The sequence below is a fragment of the Mytilus galloprovincialis genome, chromosome 12 (genome assembly GCF_965363235.1).
Source record: "Mytilus galloprovincialis chromosome 12, xbMytGall1.hap1.1, whole genome shotgun sequence".
In the NCBI taxonomy this organism is placed as follows: Eukaryota; Metazoa; Mollusca; class Bivalvia; order Mytilida; family Mytilidae; genus Mytilus; species Mytilus galloprovincialis.
The window spans coordinates 49,596,894-49,614,538 of NC_134849.1; the positions used below are offsets into that span (position 1 = coordinate 49,596,894).

At 33.2% G+C, this 17,645-nt stretch overlaps 1 long non-coding RNA gene and 10 other non-coding genes across 11 annotated transcripts; 6 read left to right on the forward strand and 5 right to left on the reverse strand.

Annotated features, from left to right (window-relative positions):
* The first annotated feature begins 100 nt into the window (after positions 1-100).
* Trnaw-cca (transfer RNA tryptophan (anticodon CCA)) lies at positions 101-172 on the forward strand. Its single transcript has one exon. It is a non-coding gene; the product is annotated as a tRNA-Trp (tRNA).
* Positions 173-731: 559 nt separating this feature from the next.
* On the reverse strand, positions 732-813 carry Trnas-aga (transfer RNA serine (anticodon AGA)). The gene has a single exon. It is a non-coding gene; the product is annotated as a tRNA-Ser (tRNA).
* Positions 814-1,222: 409 nt separating this feature from the next.
* On the forward strand, positions 1,223-1,294 carry Trnaw-cca (transfer RNA tryptophan (anticodon CCA)). Its single transcript has one exon. It is a non-coding gene; the product is annotated as a tRNA-Trp (tRNA).
* A 2,497-nt stretch (positions 1,295-3,791) lies between these two features.
* Positions 3,792-3,873, reverse strand: Trnas-aga (transfer RNA serine (anticodon AGA)). Its single transcript has one exon. It is a non-coding gene; the product is annotated as a tRNA-Ser (tRNA).
* A 408-nt stretch (positions 3,874-4,281) lies between these two features.
* Positions 4,282-4,353, forward strand: Trnaw-cca (transfer RNA tryptophan (anticodon CCA)). The gene has a single exon. It is a non-coding gene; the product is annotated as a tRNA-Trp (tRNA).
* A 565-nt stretch (positions 4,354-4,918) lies between these two features.
* On the reverse strand, positions 4,919-5,000 carry Trnas-aga (transfer RNA serine (anticodon AGA)). Its single transcript has one exon. It is a non-coding gene; the product is annotated as a tRNA-Ser (tRNA).
* A 408-nt stretch (positions 5,001-5,408) lies between these two features.
* Trnaw-cca (transfer RNA tryptophan (anticodon CCA)) lies at positions 5,409-5,480 on the forward strand. Its single transcript has one exon. It is a non-coding gene; the product is annotated as a tRNA-Trp (tRNA).
* A 559-nt stretch (positions 5,481-6,039) lies between these two features.
* Trnas-aga (transfer RNA serine (anticodon AGA)) lies at positions 6,040-6,121 on the reverse strand. Its single transcript has one exon. It is a non-coding gene; the product is annotated as a tRNA-Ser (tRNA).
* Positions 6,122-6,529: 408 nt separating this feature from the next.
* Positions 6,530-6,601, forward strand: Trnaw-cca (transfer RNA tryptophan (anticodon CCA)). The gene has a single exon. It is a non-coding gene; the product is annotated as a tRNA-Trp (tRNA).
* A 559-nt stretch (positions 6,602-7,160) lies between these two features.
* On the reverse strand, positions 7,161-7,242 carry Trnas-aga (transfer RNA serine (anticodon AGA)). The gene has a single exon. It is a non-coding gene; the product is annotated as a tRNA-Ser (tRNA).
* A 2,408-nt stretch (positions 7,243-9,650) lies between these two features.
* LOC143054084 (uncharacterized) lies at positions 9,651-17,186 on the forward strand. Its single transcript, XR_012971561.1, has 4 exons — positions 9,651-9,789; positions 12,199-12,303; positions 14,552-14,673; positions 17,130-17,186. It is a non-coding gene; the product is annotated as an uncharacterized LOC143054084 (long non-coding RNA).
* Positions 17,187-17,645: the final 459 nt, after the last annotated feature.

Below are 17,645 nucleotides of genomic sequence, written 5' to 3' on the forward strand. Positions count from 1 at the left end.
CGATTTTATTTTTTTTACAGCCAAAGGGAGGGGTACAGGTTTAGTAGGATCGATAATAACCTGAGCGTTATAGACTAAAATTCCATTAGGTTGGAAGAAGGACTCCGTGGCGCAACGGTAGCGCGTCTGACTCCAGATCAGAAGGTTGCGTGTTCGAATCACGTCGGGGTCATATGTATTTTTGATGCAATTTTCTAGAGATATTGAAAAGGTCTCACATTCAACGTTTACTTTGTGTCAATTGAAAGAAACTGATTGCAAACTGTGTGAGTGAAAGAGATACCTACTCAGTTGATGCCTGTTTCTCGTTCAAGTTACATGTCAGTGAAACACAAAGATTCTCACATACGTTATTCTTACTTTGTATCTAACAGTTTTCCTTCAATAACAATTTAATTTCAGACGGAAGATAGGAAAGCTGACGATTTTTATCAAAATCAAAGTATTTACTGGCAAATCACCGTTTTATCTCCCCGAAATTGTTAGGATTGATACTGAGAGTGTGTGCCTTTTTCTTCCTCTATGCATGATACCTTAACGATCTTCCTCAGTCACCAGTTAAGCTGAATGAACTCTGTCATATAACATCTGAATTCATTCAAAATGGTCGTTTTCAGGACAGAATCAATCTGTGGGTAACTTATCGATAACTTTGTTTCCTACTTGTCTTTGAGCGCGTTGAGTGAGCAGTGTGTATGATTCATTACAAAAAGTGGATATCAAAAAGTCTGCGTCGTCGACAGGATTCGAACCTGTGCGGGGAGACCCCAATAGATTTCTAGTCTATCGCCTTAACCACTCGGCCACGACGACTTGATACATTCGTCCAAAATTAACTCCTTTATACTTAATACCAGATGCGACAACAACCTGTCGTAAGTGCCACATCGTCATACGGAAGTCATCTGATAAGTTCTTAATTTTCAATTAGCAAGTCTGAATTAGGAAACTTAGCCTTTGTTAAATTATAGTAACTAGAGTTAAATTCGGCAAGTTTACAATTTTGGATTGTAGCCGCAGTCGATATTTTCAATATTCAAGTTTGTCTTGTACATTTTGTCTATAAATTATCATGATTGATTCGCGTTGAATCGTATATTTTTCAAAAAGTAAGGAAAACACGATTTTATTTTTTTTACAGCCAAAGGGAGGGGTACAGGTTTAGTAGGATCGATAATAACCTGAGCGTTATAGACTAAAAATTCCATTAGGTTGGAAGAAGGACTCCGTGGCGCAACGGTAGCGCGTCTGACTCCAGATCAGAAGGTTGCGTGTTCGAATCACGTCGGGGTCATATGTATTTTTGATGCAATTTTCTAGAGATATTGAAAAGGTCTCACATTCAACGTTTACTTTGTGTCAATTGAAAGAAACTGATTGCAAACTGTGTGAGTGAAAGAGATACCTACTCAGTTGATGCCTGTTTCTCGTTCAAGTTACATGTCAGTGAAACACAAAGATTCTCACATACGTTATTCTTACTTTGTATCTAACAGTTTTCCTTCAATAACAATTTAATTTCAGACGGAAGATAGGAAAGCTGACGATTTTTATCAAAATCAAAGTATTTACTGGCAAATCACCGTTTTATCTCCCCGAAATTGTTAGGATTGATACTGAGAGTGTGTGCCTTTTTCTTCCTCTATGCATGATACCTTAACGATCTTCCTCAGTCACCAGTTAAGCTGAATGAACTCTGTCATATAACATCTGAATTCATTCAAAATGGTCGTTTTCAGGACAGAATCAATCTGTGGGTACACTGAAAATCTAAATTAGTCACGATGACTATTCAGTTAGTCAAATATCAGCCGAAAGGTAGTCAAAAGCATATATGACTACCCATCAAGTCATTATGACTACCTGCATGGTCAATTGACTATGTTAGTGGTCACAGCACCACGTGGTGTAGAGTATCGGTTTTCACGCGCACTCTTTCGCGTTCCCTTTGTTCCATAGATTGTGTAGATGTAAACAAACCAGAAGGCACGGAAACTGTTATTTTGTCAAATAAACCAATTGTTTAAAGTAAGTATGATGTATATTTGTTTTAATTCTAACTTACAAAAATTGAATTTAAGAAAAAGAAGTGCATAAATAAAAGTAATATCGGCACATGTGAACTTAACGACAATAAAAAGGGGGGATATGTATACGGGATATCAATTTTGATACACATACAACGTATTGTCGATTGAAAAGAGTATTTAGCGATATCTTTTTTTCACCTGAGCAAAAACTGTTAAGAATAAACACTGCAATCGATATTCACAACAATGAATTAAAAACTCAGGGTGGCTGTCAAGATCCTGGTGCTTACATTACAATGCTTTGATATAGGATGGGTGGCTGTCAAGATCCTGGTGCTTACATTACAATGCTTTGATATAGGATGGGTGGCTGTCAAGATCCTGGTGCTTACATTACAATGGTGTGTTATAAGATGGGTGGCTGTCAAGATCCTGGTGCTTATATTACAATGTTGTGTTATAAGATGGGTGGCTGTCAAGATCCCGGTGCTTATATCACAATGTTGTGGTATAAGATGGTGGCTGGCAAGATCCCGGTGCTTACATTACAATGTTGTGGTATAAGATGGGTGGCTGGCAAGATTCCGGTGCTTACATTACAATGTTGTGGTATAAGATGGGTGGCTGGCAAGATCCCGGTGCTTACATTACAATGTTGTGGTATAAGATTGGTGGCTGTCAAGATTCTGGTGCTTACATTAAAATGTTGTGGTATAAGATGGGTTGCTGTCAAGATCCCGGTGCTTACATTACAAATTACATTACAAATAAATGGTATAAGATCAAAGATTTTAAAATTTGTGTTTTCTTTAAACTTTTAACATGACTGATATACTTGTTTATTGTTATAATTAAGCTTCTAAAATGATACAATTATATTTTTCAGCAAATGAAGACATTGCTATTTGTATGAACATAGCTGAGAGATTTTTTACCATAGAGAATACCACACTGACACATGTAGAGTTGATACCGAAAAAATATCTGAAATAAACACTTCAAATTAACAATGAGTTTATAATAAATTTATTTTCTTTATTTGATTTTTAGACTTAAATATATGTCACTGAGTAATGGTTACACATGGAAACTTAAGACATAAGAAGGTTTTGAACATTGAGCACTTTGTGGTCCTATACTATATTGTCATTGTTAGTATTGCTGCTGTGGTATTTTTAATGATATTATATTCCAGACGTATTTGTCAATCATATGGAAGAGAAACAACAAAAAATAGAATAAGAGAAGAAATGAACCATAACAGAACGAAACAGAATGAAACGCACAAAAATTAAATGGTAGAACAAATAACACAACACAAATTAAAATAACAGTCTAACAGTCGTGACTATTCACAGTAATCATGTTGACTAACCAACATGGTCACTTCCGACTATTTCAATCAGTCATATGGACTGCATTCAATTGTCAAACTGACAAATGTGCATAGTCAATTGAACAATCCAATTCGTCATAACGAGTATGACATATAGTCATTTTGACTTCCTAACATCGTCATAATGACCACCCTACTCAGTCAAATGTGACTAACCATCTGGTCAAACGACTAAGAGCATAGTCAAAATGATTAAAGTGCATTGTCATCTAGAGGACAGTCAAAATGACTAATTAAATTGGTCAAATTGACTAATTTAGATTTTCAGTGTAACTTATCGATAACTTTGTTTCCTACTTGTCTTTGAGCGCGTTGAGTGAGCAGTGTGTGTGATTCATTACAAAAAGTGGATATCAAAAAGTCTGCGTCGTCGACAGGATTCGAACCTATGCGGGGAGACCCCAATAGATTTCTAGTCTATCGCCTTAACCACTCGGCCACGACGACTTGATACATTCGTCCAAAATTAACTCCTTTATTCTTAATACCAGATGCGACAACAACCTGTCGTATGTGCCACATCGTCATACGGAAGTCATCTGATAAGTTCTTAATTTTCCATTAGCAAGTCTGAATTAGGAAACTTAGCCTTTGTTAAATTATAGTAACTAGAGTTAAATTCGGCAAGTTTACAATTTTGGATTGTAGCCGCAGTCGATATTTTCAATATTCAAGTTTGTCTTGTACATTTTGTCTATAAATTATCATGATTGATTCGCGTTGAATCGTATATTTTACAAAAAGTAAGGAAAACACGATTTTATTTTTTTACAGCCAAAGGGAGGGGTACAGGTTTAGTAGGATCGATAATAACCTGAGCGTTATAGACTAAAAATTCCATTAGGTTGGAAGAAGGACTCCGTGGCGCAACGGTAGCGCGTCTGACTCCAGATCAGAAGGTTGCGTGTTCGAATCACGTCGGGGTCATATGTATTTTTGATGCAATTTTCTAGAGATATTGAAAAGGTCTCACATTCAACGTTTACTTTGTGTCAATTGAAAGAAACTGATTGCAAACTGTGTGAGTGAAAGAGATACCTACTCAGTTGATGCCTGTTTCTCGTTCAAGTTACATGTCAGTGAAACACAAAGATTCTCACGTACGTTATTCTTACTTTGTATCTAACAGTTTTCCTTCAATAACAATTTAATTTCAGACGGAAGATAGGAAAGCTAACGATTTTTATCAATATCAAAATCAAAGTATTTACTGGCAAATCACCGTTTTATCTCCCCGAAATTGTTAGGATTGATACTGAGAGTGTGCGCCTTTTTCTTCCTCTATGCATGATACCTTAACGATCTTCCTCAGTCACCAGTTAAGCTGAATGAACTCTGTCATATAACATCTGAATTCATTCAAAATGGTCGTTTTCAGGACAGAATCAATCTGTGGGTAACTTATCGATAACTTTGTTTCCTACTTGTCTTTGAGCGCGTTGAGTGAGCAGTGTGTGTGATTCATTACAAAAAGTGGATATCAAAAAGTCTGCGTCGTCGACAGGATTCGAACCTATGCGGGGAGACCCCAATAGATTTCTAGTCTATCGCCTTAACCACTCGGCCACGACGACTTGATACATTCGTCCAAAATTAACTCCTTTATTCTTAATACCAGATGCGACAACAACCTGTCGTATGTGCCACATCGTCATACGGAAGTCATCTGATAAGTTCTTAATTTTCCATTAGCAAGTCTGAATTAGGAAACTTAGCCTTTGTTAAATTATAGTAACTAGAGTTAAATTCGGCAAGTTTACAATTTTGGATTGTAGCCGCAGTCGATATTTTCAATATTCAAGTTTGTCTTGTACATTTTGTCTATAAATTATCATGATTGATTCGCGTTGAATCGTATATTTTACAAAAAGTAAGGAAAACACGATTTTATTTTTTTACAGCCAAAGGGAGGGGTACAGGTTTAGTAGGATCGATAATAACCTGAGCGTTATAGACTAAAAATTCCATTAGGTTGAAAGAAGGACTCCGTGGCGCAACGGTAGCGCGTCTGACTCCAGATCAGAAGGTTGCGTGTTCGAATCACGTCGGGGTCATATGTATTTTTGATGCAATTTTCTAGAGATATTGAAAAGGTCTCACATTCAACGTTTACTTTGTGTCAATTGAAAGAAACTGATTGCAAACTGTGTGAGTGAAAGAGATACCTACTCAGTTGATGCCTGTTTCTCGTTCAAGTTACATGTCAGTGAAACACAAAGATTCTCACGTACGTTATTCTTACTTTGTATCTAACAGTTTTCCTTCAATAACAATTTAATTTCAGACGGAAGATAGGAAAGCTAACGATTTTTATCAAAATCAAAGTATTTACTGGCAAATCACCGTTTTATCTCCCCGAAATTGTTAGGATTGATACTGAGAGTGTGCGCCTTTTTCTTCCTCTATGCATGATACCTTAACGATCTTCCTCAGTCACCAGTTAAGCTGAATGAACTCTGTCATATAACATCTGAATTCATTCAAAATGGTCGTTTTCAGGACAGAATCAATCTGTGGGTAACTTATCGATAACTTTGTTTCCTACTTGTCTTTGAGCGCGTTGAGTGAGCAGTGTGTGTGATTCATTACAAAAAGTGGATATCAAAAAGTCTGCGTCGTCGACAGGATTCGAACCTGTGCGGGGAGACCCCAATAGATTTCTAGTCTATCGCCTTAACCACTCGGCCACGACGACTTGATACATTCGTCCAAAATTAACTCCTTTATTCTTAATACCAGATGCGACAACAACCTGTCGTATGTGCCACATCGTCATACGGAAGTCATCTGATAAGTTCTTAATTTTCCATTAGCAAGTCTGAATTAGGAAACTTAGCCTTTGTTAAATTATAGTAACTAGAGTTAAATTCGGCAAGTTTACAATTTTGGATTGTAGCCGCAGTCGATATTTTCAATATTCAAGTTTGTCTTGAACATTTTGTCTATAAATTATCATGATTGATTCGCGTTGAATCGTATATTTTACAAAAAGTAAGGAAAACACGATTTTATTTTTTTACAGCCAAAGGGAGGGGTACAGGTTTAGTAGGATCGATAATAACCTGAGCGTTATAGACTAAAAATTCCATTAGGTTGGAAGAAGGACTCCGTGGCGCAACGGTAGCGCGTCTGACTCCAGATCAGAAGGTTGCGTGTTCGAATCACGTCGGGGTCATATGTATTTTTGATGCAATTTTCTAGAGATATTGAAAAGTTCTCACATTCAACGTTTACTTTGTGTCAATTGAAAGAAACTGATTGCAAACTGTGTGAGTGAAAGAGATACCTACTCAGTTGATGCCTGTTTCTCGTTCAAGTTACATGTCAGTGAAACACAAAGATTCTCACATACGTTATTCTTACTTTGTATCTAACAGTGTTCCTTCAATAACAATTTAATTTCAGACGGAAGATAGGAAAGCTAACGATTTTTATCAAAATCAAAGTATTTACTGGCAAATCACCGTTTTATCTCCCCGAAATTGTTAGGATTGATACTGAGAGTGTGTGCCTTTTTCTTCCTCTATGCTTGATACCTTAACGATCTTCCTCAGTCACCAGTTAAGCTGAATGAACTCTGTCATATAACATCTGAATTCATTCAAAATGGTCGTTTTCAGGACAGAATCAATCTGTGGGTAACTTATCGATAACTTTGTTTCCTACTTGTCTTTGAGCGCGTTGAGTGAGCAGTGTGTGTGATTCATTACAAAAAGTGGATATCAAAAAGTCTGCGTCGTCGACAGGATTCGAACCTGTGCGGGGAGACCCCAATAGATTTCTAGTCTATCGCCTTAACCACTCGGCCACGACGACTTGATACCTTCGTCCAAAATTAACTCCTTTATACTTAATACCAGATGCGACAACAACCTGTCGTAAGTGCCACATCGTCATACGGAAGTCATCTGATAAGTTCTTAATTTTCCATTAGCAAGTCTGAATTAGGAAACTTAGCCTTTGTTAAATTATAGTAACTAGAGTTAAATTCGGCAAGTTTACAATTTTGGATTGTAGCCGCAGTCGATATTTTCAATATTCAAGTTTGTCTTGTACATTTTGTCTATAAATTATCATGATTGATTCGCGTTGAATCGTATATTTTTCAAAAAGTAAGGAAAACACGATTTTATTTTTTTACAGCCAAAGGGAGGGGTACAGGTTTAGTAGGATCGATAATGGAATTGTAGTTTGTCCTTCGGCATTATAAGGCTTGTCTGTGGGGATTCCTGGCGAAGTTTGACTTTTATAATAATCAAAAACACCGTATCAACTATAGCGCTCAGCTATAGCGTTTACAAGTACCAACTTCAGATTGAAAAAAAAAAAAACTACTTGATCTCGTAGAAATGAATATGTCTGAAACCGATAATTCTTTCCTTTTCTCTTGTTGTCTCCGCAAATAATGTGGAGCTTTTCAATTTGAAATGATTAATTATTAAAAAGAAGATGTGGTGTGATAGCCAATGAAACAAATCTCCACAAGAGACCAAAATGACACAGAAATGAACAACTATAGGTCCCCGTACGACATGTTTCTTTACTTTGTTTGCTTGTTTCTTTAAGCATGTTTCTCGTACTATCACGTATACATGGAGTACATTCACATTGGTTTGCATTTCACAATTTTTGAGTTAGCATTTCATTTAAAGTAAGACTAAGCTTTGCACTACGGAGGTTGCATATTTAGTTGTAGGTTTACACAATATTAAATCAAAAACGAAATAATGAAGTAATTAGTAAAATGTAATTGCATTACTGATTTAAAGTCATAAGAAACGAGTGACCGGTGAAAAAAAATGTTCTTCCAATTCTTGAACCAATGCATACAAACATCATAAATTTAGTCTTCTTTGGACGAATTTATCATTTTTTCGTGTAAATTTCGTATAATCGTTAATTTTTTTTTCAATCGGTCAGTGTTGTTGTGAAAATATGGCAGGCAATTAAAGTTCGTGTTTTGAAGTCGAAGTTTAACAATTGTCACCTGTTTGTCAACAATCGACAAAAAATCAACAAAAAAGCATGGAAATTGAGCACGTGTTTAACATGTAAATTCAGATAATAGTTTATTTTAAGGACATCCATGTGTATTGTGATCACCGGATTTTTACGAGATGGGTCACACTGAGGTCACTTTGCATACGGAAAATATGTCGGGGGAATTGCTTCTATCTTTATTTCTCACAAACCAAATTACAAAGGTATAGAGATAATTACATATTTCAATACAATTATTACAATTACATAAATAAATAATGTACGAAAGTAGATAGAGGCGTTCACAATTGTTCACCCAGAAAAGTTTAATTTGTTATTGCTGGAAGGAAGCAATTAAAATAAAGTGAACTTCTTCTAAACATGAAAAATTAAAGAATTTTATTCAGAAAAAAGTATAGGTACAAAAGTTTTACAATGAAAGTTATAAAAAAACGTATGCATTTTTTTTTATTTGAGGTTTCTTATGACTTTAAAGTTACTGTTAAAAAACATGTTTACTAATTATGTTTCTTTAAGATCCTGCCTCGAGCTCTAATTAATTTTATGTTTAAGGATTAACAATAGCAATCAATAAACTGGACAATTGATCTGTCAAATTAATTACCAAGACGACATTTTTTAAATAAAACATAAGGATTAATGGATTTCAATACAAATTCATATTAAATCTATCAAAATTGAAAAAAAGTCCGGTTAACTGGTTTGCGTTTTTGGTATTCGGTATTGGGTTGTTCGACCGGTTAACCATTAACAACACTAGTTATTATATAACAAATGTATTTTTATGTAAATGAATAAATGCCTTTTATTTACTCCTATTTATATATTAGGAATTAAGCCTAATGCCTGCAAAAAGTTATCAGGATTTTAGCTTACATCCTATGATTTAAGACGTCATTTAGGCAATAGACTTAGGCGTTAGCTTGTTGTCAGGGATTTAAGCTTAATGCCTAATTTCACTTATTGCCGCTAACATTTCAACTTGTATGACAATCGATGAAATTAATTAAGGAAATTTTAACATTGGGGAATTAAGCAGCATCCGGGAGTCATAAAACATCTAAATGCATTATTTTTTTTTTATCATTGTCTGTTTTGAACTAATGCATCGTAAGCTTACAATTGTTTGGGTTTTAACGTTCCTGGTGAAGTTGAATCGAGTAAATTAATCATTTCATTTGACTATCGTGATTATACAGAACACGAATTTCCTCTGTGAAATGGCCAGATGGATAGAGCACGTCTTATACCAAATGATAAGGTGATAAAATGTCGATGGACACACACTTTGTACAACTGGTCAGCCTAAACAACACAAAATGAAACTTACTCTGTGTTTAGGATTACTTGCATGCATCATTGGTGAGTAAAAGAAAGATACGTAAAAACTGCTGGATATACGCAATTTTTGAATGCAAAAAGTTTGTCTTTAAAATTGCATTGCAGTAAATGTTGAAATGTAATTGATCATGGTTGACTATGATTATGTTGGATATACTAGTAATCAATAAAGTTTTGACCGAATATCGTTCATCGTATGACAATGACTCCATCTCTCATCTAAAAAGTTTGAAATAAAACGACCATAGGGTTATAGTTTTCCTAATGATTTTTACAATCGTTTGTTCCGAGTAGAAGTTAATAAAAACTTTAGAGCATTTTAAGCTTTTGATTTTGACATTTAATAAAAGACGTTTTGAATTTTCCTTTGAGTTCGGTATTTTTTGCTACTTGATTTTTTGTTGGAATTTCAAGTATTTTCTTTGCTTTGGTGTTTACAGTACTACACTTTAAGCCCAATAAATAGCATCAAAATGATGTTGGATTATTCTTTATGAAAAACATTTGTTACTTCAATTATACGTTTAATACAAGAATAAGAATATGTGGTATGAATGCCAATGAAAAAGCTCTCCGCGAGATACCAATTGCCACAGACGACTATAGGTCACCGTACGGCCTTCAACAACTAGTAAAATAATAGTTAAAACACAACACTCATTATGACATGACTATAAATTTTCTGTTTTCTCATAGGCTAAAAACATATGAAATCCTCTTTGATAAGACGAAATATTCAACGCGGCAAAAATAACGAGAGGTTAATATAAGGTTTGAAACATCTCCCTTGTACCTAATTTAGATATTCCAAGGCAACGTTGATGACGTATTTTTTAAAAAGACGTCAAGTAAATTCACGTTTATTTTTCTTTTCTTGTTGTCGGCATATTTCTTCTCTTTTTCTTCTTTTTTTATTTTTTTGGTGGTGTATTTGTTTTTAGTAAATTTTAATGAATATTTCAATTTAGGAAAATTCGCAATTGCAAAAGCACTATTTAAATGTGGTATAAAACAGGAGGCAATTTTATAAGTATTTTGAGCAAATACTAGAAAATTGGAGAAGGATAAAAAGTCATATAATAAATCATTTTATTGGCCCGGCTATGTGATTATCATATCTCTGGGTTGATAAATCATTGTGTCAACCTCATCAAAAACAATAATTGTATAATATTTATAATTGTGATAATCAAGTTAATTACAAATATAAACAAGTCATAAAAATTAAAACATTATAGAAAGACAAATTAAAATTTCAATATTTTTTAAATGTGTAGTGAAAATATAACATCACACACTTCCTTCGCCCTTTTTATATTTGATTTCCATGATTAGTTATTAGATGTGGAGTAGCTCCGTTGAGAATTGAAACAGGGCGGTATGAAAATAAAAATGTAGACGAAAGAGTGTGTTTTATGTGTATTGATAACATAGAAGACGAAAAACATGTAATACTATCATGTCCTTTATATGCAGATTTGCGCTTTTGTTTATATAGCGAAGCTATGAAATATAATGTAGATTTTAATGATTTGTCTGATGATGATAAATTTGTTTATTTATTTAAAAACATTAATTGTTATGATATGGTTGCCAAAACCTGCTTTGATATTTTAAGTAGAAGAAATACCTTTTTATATTCTTAAAATGAAATTATTTTAATAATCGTATGTTTTTTAACTAGTTTTACATAGAAATTGTTTTATAGTCTCTCATAATTCTTAATAGAATGGTACTTGTAATTTATATTTGTGTATTTTCTGTTTTATAGTGTGTATATACTCTGTATGTACTGTATATTTATGTATTGCAAGTAGTGAGACTTTAATAAAATATTGAATCTGAATCTATAAAAATGTAAACAAAAACAAAATTTTAATTAATTTCATATTCTTCTCTTCTTCTTTTTTTGTGGCGTATTTGTTTTTAGTAAATTTAAATGAATATATCAACTTAGGAACTTCAACACGGAGCTTCGGTTTACACCGAACAGCAAGCTATGAAGGGCCTAAAATCTCTTTTCATTTTTGCTGCAAAGGGATACTTTACCAGGTTTACATAGCACCCTCTTGAATCTGTATGTTAAGTAATATTGTCTGTCCATTTATTAGCATGAGATGACAACTTTAGTTAACTTTTTATAATTGAGAAATGATGCGAAATTTTCACTCTGATGTGTTGAAATGTAAAACTGTGAAGTGGGTTATCTAAGAATAATTTGAAACGAATATATTATAAAGATGCATTTTAGTACCACATTTACATGTATCACACAATATTATTCTTTTCATCATTGCTGCGAGAGGATACTTTACCATGTTTACATATAGCACTCACTTGAATGCGTTGAATATTGATATTTTGATGATCTATTAAAATTTGAAGCTGTCTTTTTCCAACTTTCTAATGTTATGATTATTCTTGCTTTAGGATGTATTAGCTGCTGTAATGTAGCAAGTGAATGTACTATCACATGTTCTGCTGGACAACACATGGCGTGCATCAATCATAAGTGTGAATGTCATGGAGATCACGGTAATAATATTGTAGTTTAGTTTTTAATTCTTGTCGAGAATTTTCTGTCCTTGGGCGTTTTATGCTGTCCAAAATTGTACTTATAAGAAAAATATTGTTTACATGTGTTTGGTATCAAAACAAGTATGAATATATTCACCGAATATTATAATACTTATCAGAAAACTCATAATATGGCCATGGACCAATGAGGTCATAAACAAAATATTGTGATTGCCATAAATTAAAATGAAACGAAAAACGTCAGTCATGTTTTATATTTTACCAGTGATATGTGGGTGGAAAGATTTTATTTTCGCGTTTCTCCTATGCATTACACTAACATATGATGAGCGCAGCAGTTGGTTTTTTTAACACTTGATCGCATTCTTTCTACAAGTAAATTGTGGTTATATAAATATCATTTAGTTGTCATTGACACACCAACTGATACATGTACGTATAACATATGGGCGTTTTTCAATAAAAAGGTATTTTCTTGTCCCAGCCACTTTTAAAAAACGTGTTTGATCTTTACAAGTAATTTTTGTGCAGTCAGTACATTGAATTAGATTTAACATTTTTAAGCAAAGAAGCAGTATATTTTGTAGAGGGGTTGATAAGATATTGATTCCTGAATGGTCAAAAACAACAAAAATGAATCATGTCCCTAGACCGCCTGTTCAACATTCATACTCTAAAAAATCGTAAAAAAATGTAGTTATTTTTACGTGATATAAGTTCTTTAATAATTCAAAAGTATGTTTAGAGCCAACATATTTTAATAAACAGCTTTTAACATAGGATGTTTAATTTCAGAAGGTGTGTCCCTGACAAAATGTCCACTACGAAACGAAGTCATTCAAATTTGCTAAAAAAACAGTTTAATAAAATCAATGTAATTTTGTTTGCAAAAGATATAAACATTAGGGTCTTACAAAAGAAGTGATGCTTTTGTAACGGCAGTTAAATTGTTGGTAAGAAAAATTATGCACATCAAATGGACCAGAGTGATACCGTATTTTTGTAAATGTCCACTACGAAACGGGCCAAATCTCCTTCAGTATCTGGTTTTAAAATTATAAAAAAAAAATGTCAGTGTACAGCGTAATGCATGCTTTGATGAATACAATCAGTCTTGTTACTATTGTAATATAGGGATTGTGGACACTACCACTACCATGCAGTCTTTTTTTTTACTCTTTTTTCAACTATATTCGTGCAAAACAAATAACAAGGGTTAGTTTCATGTAATTTTTAGTATGTTTTTATTAACATAGAATAGGGTTGATGTCAACTACGAAACTTTTTGTCCACTACGAAACGGTTTTGTCAACTACGAAACGCATCAAAATGTCCCCTACGTAACATGAGTTGTACCTTCATATTTGAAGTACTGTCTAATCTTTATCGATACAAAATGGTTCTTCAATTCAGAAAAAAATAAGATCTTTTCAGTATATAAAGTAAACAAACGGGAATGTCTACAGGAGACATTTAAAATTGCAATAAGATGTGTGGTTAGAAGCAGTTTCGTAGTGGACAAATGTCCCCTACGAAACAGTACACAAATTATGAAAAAAATATCATTTTAAAGAGTATTTAAGATTTCACTTTTTGTTTACAAACAGGTCTATAATATAGGTATTCAAAATAACTCTTGAAATAAAATTTTAGACAAGTTGATTTTTCCATTTTTTTTAGGTATGAAAGTCATGCTTTTATTGAAAACGCCCATATGTTGCTTCGTCGATGATGTTATATCCTAAGCGGATTCCAACCCTTGCATCTTATGACAGTGCTTGATTGTTATTTAAAATAAAACTATACTGTACACAAAAGAAAAATTATATATACGACTAAAAAGTGTACAAAACAACACCATTATTATACAAAGGAAGCAATACATACATGTACAAATACCAGTAAATATTTGTATTTCGAATACTAGTAATAGATATCTTCATCGGTATGATGTAAAATGAATCACGTCATTCTTATATTACTAAAACCAATCCTGACAGTACATCAAATTGAAAACCGGACCACGCTTGTATAATTGTTAAATTTAAAAGTTGGAGTAGGTAAAGTATTTACAACGCGACTGCCTAGATATGCATAAAAAGAGAAATAATGTGTAAAAGTGGACGAAAGTTATAACAGAAACTGCGTATACATACATGTACATCTTAAATGGTAGTATAATGCTAACTCTATCATTAGGCGAATTTTAAGCAAACTGTTAAAATCTTACTTGTTTAATTTACAGAACTAGACTGTACCGATAAATCACAATGTGGAAATCTGAACTGTGATAAATACCATTCAGCCCACTGTGTCGACGCACATTGCAAATGTCAATTTGAATGGCATCATGGTAATAATTAAATGGTAAGTGGATTATTTGTTGTAAAATTATAGAAATTATGTACCTGTGCACCTGATGACAAAACAAATGTTGGGGTGACATATAGTTGGCAATGAGACAAGGTCAACCATCCTTTTAAGGACAAACATGAGTAATTACAGGAAGGCAGTGGCTATTTGACCGGCACCGGCAAAATAGCAAATTTGCTATTTAGCCGGCACTGGATAAAACTGTTCATTGACATGATTAGTAGAGAATAAAAAATCTTCATTATAATTTTAAAATCATTTTATCACAATCATGACAATATCAAGCATTAAAAATACAGTACAATCAAAAATAAAATATTGAAGATGTTCATAAGTAAATAATTTATAACTTTATGATATTAATTAAAAGCATGAAAACACATTTGTATATACATTATAAAATATATTTTTTTTAAATATTTATAAAAAGTTGATTTTCAAATCTGTGTAAAATCTATGGTTAAATATCCTGCCGTGTGATAAAAATAGTATTATGTAAAACCAAGGATTTGTATAGTAACTATATAGTGACTATACAAATCTTTGGTAAAACTACATCATAAAACAGACATGACAGACCGGTCACAATATTAAAAGTTGTTTGCTATAAATTTCAAATGGAATCATGATTTAACATTTGCAATTGTTACAAAACCAATTCTTTGCCTTTGGAAGTTGTTTTAGTCTAGCCCAAATGTTGCCACTCCAAACAGACACTACACATTACACTGGCTTCTTTTGTATCTGCATTATGTGTGCATAAAAAAATTATGTTACATATGAAGATAGAATTTTTCTTCTCTTTAAACACGCTCTTAATAGCTTCCCACGCATCTTTTTTGACAATACTTTTTGATTAAATCAATATTTACAATTGAGACCAAACAAGAGGCAGTTAAAAGTTCAGGTCTTGCTGAATCAACTTGTTCCTCTGTTATTAAAATGTTGTTATTTACAGATTTTTTTGCTAAATCGCTTTAAACAAATCAGTCTAATATAAAAAAAAATCCCATTTCTTTGGAACTTTTCTTATGAAATGGTACACAATTGCTGTTTTTACCATAGGTTTTTACGGGTACACTTTTTTGGAAGACTGATCGATGACAGTTCGCCCATGACAGTTTGGGTCAAACCTTTTGGCCTTCCAGGTTTCTTGATATTTGGTGGAAGTAATATGTGCGAAACATGCCACCCACAACAATTGGAATCCAGTAGGGTTCTTCTTGTTGAGCTGTATCTCGTTCTTCTTCTTGCGAAACTAGTTTTCGTGAATTTTCACATATATATTAGATTTGCCCTAAGTCATATACAGGTACATAATGTTTTTTTCTAAAGGAGAGTTTAATTTTAAGAATATATTGAAGTTGATAGTTAAAAGTTTAAGTGTTTATATGAGTAACAGTAACAAAAGTTTTTAAATATAAGATTTTGATCATTTTAATTACAGTGAGATATAGTTATTATCAGAGCCGGCTAAATAGCAAAGGAGTAGGTTCACTAAGACCTCTTTTTGGCCCCAAAATATAGCAGTTTTAGAAAATTGTGAAAATGTAATCTTTAAGCTATATTTTGGAAAGTAAAATGCTTCTGCTACATAAATATGAGCTGTTCTTGGCGATACAATGCACAAATATCGCGTTTTAGCATCATTAAGTCATGCTAAATTACTGAAATCTTCAAAATTTTACCATTTTGGTCATTTTTTAGACGGTTTCCGTCGAAAATGAAAGTGGCCGCATTCGTGTTCATTCATAATATTGAAATGTAAGTTGTATTTGATAATAATACAAAACATATATAAAGGTTGAGGATGAACACGGATGCAGGCAGCCACATTCATTTTTGACAAAAACCATCTGAAAAGTGACGTTTTTTGGCATATTTGATAGATTTTTCATATTTAAGCTTGAATCAGAGCGTTTTTAATGACTAAATCAGTTAAAATCTTTCACATAAACTAATCGAATCAATTGAAATAGACACTTAAGTGTTTAAAAAGTGTCCAAAAACTTTCGTTAGATGAACTTGAAAATTGAGGCCAAAATCGGCCCTTACCGGACCTACTCCTTTGCTATTTTGCCGGTGCCGGTCAAATAGCCACTGCCTTACAGGAAATCATGCGGCCTTAAAACAGATAAAACAAAATCCATGCCGTATCTGTAATTTATACAAGGACACGGGCACGACTAAATATGCCTTTCAGGATGTACATCCATGATGAGCCAACATTTTCTAGAATTAAAATTGTTTTTCTTAACCTAGCTTTTGAGATTATATGACTATTAGAAAGTTCCAGTAGTTGATGAAGTAAAAATCATATGGTTTTGCACATCTTTTTTTGCTACAGCCATTTGAAATTACCCAATTTTTAATGATTTATCATCTTGAACATAATTACAGTTTCACAAATACCTTTTTTATACTTTCTATATTCTCTTTTCTTTTTTCAGAATTAAACAGCTGACGTAACTTGTTTGAAAACATAAATAAAAATTGTATGAAGAAAATATTGTTTCTGTCTCTGTTAAAGAATGTTGAAAGGATAGTCAGCAGTCAACATGTCAATATTTTTTAGTCAGCCAATTGATAACATGTTGCCTCGTGTTGAATATGAAATCAAAACTTGATAATTTAGGTTCAAATACAGGCAACAGTAGTTCATGTATACCGCTGTTCGAAATTCATTAATCGATTTTGAAAAAAAAAATCGGTTACAAACTAAAACCGAGAAAAACACATCAAATACCAGGGAACAACGAAACAACAGAAACACTAAAGTGAAACAAAAACCAAACGACAACGCAACACACACAGAAACGAACTACAAGATAACCATAGACAGGACATTTTAAGAAAAATGGTGGGTTGTGGCTAGCCAAACCTTCCGCTTTTATGGCAATGTTACATATAGCACTAAAATAACAACATTACATGACAGGATTACAATACAAATAAATGGAACAACA